This window comes from Rhipicephalus microplus, chromosome 9 (genome assembly GCF_043290135.1).
Source record: "Rhipicephalus microplus isolate Deutch F79 chromosome 9, USDA_Rmic, whole genome shotgun sequence".
Classification (NCBI taxonomy): domain Eukaryota; kingdom Metazoa; phylum Arthropoda; class Arachnida; order Ixodida; family Ixodidae; genus Rhipicephalus; species Rhipicephalus microplus.
The window spans coordinates 58,721,872-58,726,776 of record NC_134708.1 but is presented as its reverse complement, the minus strand read 5'-3'; the positions used below and the strand labels follow the sequence as shown (position 1 = coordinate 58,726,776).

Sequence of the window (4,905 nt, the reverse complement as noted above, 5' to 3'; positions counted from 1 at the left end):
ATCCTCTTGTCGGTCGTGAACGACTGTGGTGGCAGGCCGATTGCTAGCTAGTTTTCTCCTCGTGCTCGCCAAGCGTACATCATCCTTATTTTTCTCGAAGCCAGGGCTCACCATAGCCCCACCACAGTCTGCAGAAAAAAGTCACTCTATGGTTGCCTATGTCGTAAAACGTAGTGCTATGCACCTTCATCGTTAGGGCCAAATAAGAACGGAAGTTACACTATGGTCGAGAGTCCATGAAAGTTCAGATAATAGATGGCGATGTTGCGGGCGTTGATCGAGTTCAGGGAAAATTGACGGGCGTTTGGGAACCTGATCAAGTTACATATGAAAAAGTGTAGGTCGTGCGCGATGAGGTTATCAATAGAACCCATCTCGGGTCGAGATGCTGCGACGGCAAGAAGTTGACAGCACGTTCTGCGCACCTTGCGCCGAGCGACAAATCGATAGCAGTCATCACGCATGGCAGGATAGCACCATCGAAAAGAAACATTCTACGGCTGGTGACATGGCGCGCCGTAGTTATCGTAGCCGTCATGTTAGACTGCGATATTTGAATAGAACTCGTACAGTACGGCAAAAAGCTGCGTTCGTGACGTCATGCGTTCTACATTTACGATCCGCTTGTCCAGCTTGGACTTTGCGAGCGACCAATTATTCTTCCTCTTGAATCACACTGTGTTCAGATTGTTTCCTGCTCATCAATAAGAACGAAATAAGACCAGGTCCTTCGTTGCGAACCAGCTCTGGACGTCGTGAGACAGTACAGTGAAAGAAATCCGCATTTTCTGTGCGAGTCTTCGACGGAACATCGATGAATTCATGTAAGAACGCCTGGAAGGGTCAGTGTCCGCTCTTCATAACCAAGACGGGAAACGAAAGCAGGGTGAGAAAATGGCAGAAGAATCGGGTTCCATTTAGAGGTTGTAAAAATTGCCGCCGGGCCTCTTTGCTACAGTCGCTATCGAAAGTAATGGAAGCACTCACATGTGCTTCGAAACAAATGCACGCACTGGTTTCGCCCAACCGTCTTCAAGGATTGGGAAGGCGATTTCATTGTGTCGGTGGCTATAAAACGCAACTGTGCTCCGCACCTGAGAATCGTCGATACGAGCTTACAACACTGGCGATCGTTTGCCAGCGACTATTTCTCGAGCCTGTCGCAGCCGACCAAACAGCTCATTTCGCAACCCCGCGAGAGGCGCTGGCGGAAGACGTAGACGGTGGAAGCGGTCGGTCGTGAGCGTAAAAAAGCGTTTCGGTATGCAGCGCTAAGGTATTACAGGACGTTTTCAGTTTGCGCGACGCAATGGGAAAAAAACAGGCAATTCTCATTTTATCGTTGTCGTTAGACGAGGTATACCTCAGCAGCAAACCAATGTTTTGCCGAAAAGAGTGCGCTGCTCCTATCACCAATGGTGTTTCCAGACAAAATCGAATGCTTATAGCCGAGGATCCGACAGTGAGCAAGTTTCTTCATCAAGAGCAATACATAAAGAAGAGGTCGATAGCCTTCGGCTCTATCGCAGGCTTTCCTATTTTAAACAATTTGCCGCTGCAGAAGCATTTCTATTGGCTGAGAATAGTCTGGTACTTGTGATGGTTTATCACAACTGATAGTTTTGACAACAAAGAATCACTCATTATGAAACGCCAATTGTTATTATTCGCGTCACTCAGGAGTACTTGCTTTCAGTTTAGGACACAAGCTAGGACCTATGGATTTTTTTATTGTTTAAAAGGAATCAAATGTCTTTCAAGTATGCCTGATTCGTACTGATCGTGGCGCCCCATTGCTCTATCAGTAGATAGAATGACCACAGAACACGGAGCGTACTGCTTTAATAACGTTAAGAGTGCCCAGCCGGAAAACCACCCGAGAGAATTCGAGTCCAAAATTACGATTCACTGAACTCGAATACGATGGCTTCAATGAACTTAGTTACCACCATGGCTTGGGCATCGTCACTCCGTCTCTGAACAATGCCAGAGTCCTTCAGACTCTGACAATGCCTATTGTAACATTCGGAATCGTGCGAGGAGTGGTGCTCTAGCTTTTTGGTGGGTTCCGGGCAAGACTTCAGCAGTGCACCGCAATAAAATGGTCTCAGATAGTGACAATAACTAGTTTCTTGGTCATTTCGTAGTTCGAAGATGTCAGGAAAGTTATCACCATCCATTCCATAGTACGTTACAAAGGTACGTACTGGTATCGCGTTCATCCCCTTGTACGCCACGAAGGTACGCTTCGGTATCTACAGTTCGTTATCTGATTTTGTCTGCTCGGCAAGCTCTGGCCAGTGATCTTTTCGTGACAACTAGCATACCCGAAATTCGTTGATCGCGTTGATCACAATACTTGTAGGAGTGCCCCATTATCGTTGTTGTCTCGACGTTACTTCGAAGGCCGGCTTGTTAATGTCATCGCAGAATCAGCCAGCCACCGGAAGATGACACGTCATCTGTCTGATTTGACTGCCCTCTGTCATGACTCGTCGGAGCATCACGTGACTGCATGGACTCAGTCCCGCCATTATTACTGTCAAACAGCAAGAAACTGTCGACTCGCTCTTCTAGTGCTTTGAGCAACCAGATCAGCCCACCAGAAGGACACGTGATTGTGATCTGGGGCCTGTGTAACGTAACCGACTCTACGTGTGCTCCATGCTGTGTTGATGTGTGTGTGCGTGCGTTCACGTGTCGACTGCGTAATGACTTCGTCTCCTTTTCCAACGCCTGTCCTTTACTGAAATGTGCGTTCTCACACCTTCATGCCGTGCACCGGCCGCTGACTTGGAGAACAACAACATTGTGCTACCTTTTTGCAACTTCAGTCATTTGTTTGTATGTATGTACCTGCGCATACTGTATTTCAGCCTTGACTTGCCCGCTCGTTATGTACCACACATCGTCTAAGTAAGACTTCCCTGACCATGCCAGAAGATTCCTGTTGAGGTATCTTCAACAGGTCACCTACGTAACGTCTATACCCTTGCAAACGTTGAATTGGCACAGTCTATATAGACCATCTATAGAGCCGTCGCAGACTGACCTTCCTAATGACTTCTCCGTTTTTCTGTACGCTTCTACATTTACAGTTGACTGTTGTGCCAGACGGTGCCGTTTCGTCTTCGTCTAAGTGTACTCCGTAGACAAACAGCTTTGAAAGGTTGGCTGTGGAAGGTCTAGCGACGGTATTTTATATTAACCTTAAACCATAACTCTACAGACTGGCTATATACGTTATTCCAAAGGCTTCATCACAAAACGTCTGCAGACGTTCTAAATCTTCTGGCCGGCACAGTTTTGTAATGGTATTACAGACGTTAGTGCCTTTTCGTTTTGGTAATCGTTATCATAGTTCCGGAACTAATGACACTGTACTCTGTAGATTGAGCGAGCAACATCCGTTGAAACAATAACCTAACAACGTGAATACACAATTCTAACATTGAGGTGGCAGTTATACCTGCTTAGGAAGCATGTAACAAAGTTTAGGTTTACGCTGGGCTTGAAGTACACTATAGCCAGTTCATTCATACGGAAGATAGGGCTGTGTTTTACTTTATAATTAACACATAGGAAAAGTTTTCAAATAATACGAGTCCCTTAAATGGACACCGAAATCTCTAGTAGACAGTCATGCCTGATGGCCGGCTTCTTTTGGGGCCCTATACACGCCGTAGAGGTTTAGCATGTGGTGATGTCATTTAGTTTGATTCGGGTACCTGCGGTGACTTGTACTTCGTATACCTCCCCTATCTCATCTAATAGAGACATGATACATCTCTGACACGCGAGGGTTCGCGACTGGTGAGACTCAAAAACCCCGATCCGCAAAGATAAGGGCTGGAACTTGATTTGGTAAAGCAGGTGATGTGCCAAGGTCGATAGCCAAATATACTTAGACCCGCTTATCGTGAAACTTCCTTACCATGAGCTAGCTCTCTATGCGACCTGTGCTTGGAAGGCAGCTAACGGTGAAAAATGATCGACGATGTAGTGAGAACAGCAGTCTTACGTCATACAAGCTTAGCGCCAGTGCGGGCCCCGGCTTCATGGTCACAGGGCTAGTCCCACTGTGGTAGCCAGTTAATGAGCAGGCCTTCAATCGCCTTCTGTTCGTGACCGAGATCGGTTTGATAGTAAATGTCAGTGAATTGTAGCAGAGGCGCGAGACAGGTTTGATGAATCAGGGCTCAAGCTTTTGCTCACTCACATTTTTTTACGTGAAAAAAAAAACTTGTTGTTAACCGGCCTTTATTTCCTGCCAGTCACGATTACAGCAAAAGCTGCAGCGATAGAATTGAGTCAGCGATGGCCAATCACTGACGGGAATAGACGTAACGGAAGTTTCATGAGCCTGCACTCCGATTTGCTCAACCGCAGAGATGCAAAACGAAAATTAGACGTAGCAAGCGTTTGTAACGGTTACCATAGACTGCATACGCGAAATACAGGGTTCCCCCCTCCCCTTCGTGTTGCTCTTTTGTTTTTCTTCCTTTTAATGTACTCCTGTTAACGGCCCAACCACTCTGCGAACGTAGTAGATCTGTAACAGTGTCGTGTGTGAAAAACTGTAGGTACGCTTCAAACTGTTGCTCTAGTTCCTCTAATTACACGCGTTCCTCTTTTTCGAGATATGCGTCACACTGCACCAGTCTAAGGAAGCGACGAAACGCAGTTGGCAATATATATCACCGGCATCAATGTTTGTTGTTACTATTTCCACTGGATATATACATGCAGCACACGCTTGTTCATCACCTCTCGCTTCCGATATGGTATTCCACGCATCGCTTCTTTTATGGTGACGCCCTCTGTCAGCTGACTTGTGCAGCTAACCTACGGGCAAGCGAAGTGTCGACCAACCCAAGAGTGTATTATAGCCTATAAGCGTAAAGC

At 46.5% G+C, this 4,905-nt stretch overlaps 1 protein-coding gene across 1 annotated transcript in view; it reads left to right on the top strand.

The window, feature by feature from the left end:
- Nucleotides 1-118, top strand: part of Fife (regulating synaptic membrane exocytosis protein fife) — a 204,883-nt gene extending 204,765 nt beyond the window's left edge. The window contains exon 16 of the mRNA XM_075873714.1: nt 1-118. This exon is cut by the window's left edge and continues 574 nt beyond it. The gene's annotated coding sequence lies outside the window, so the exon portion shown is untranslated.
- Nucleotides 119-4,905: the final 4,787 nt, after the last annotated feature.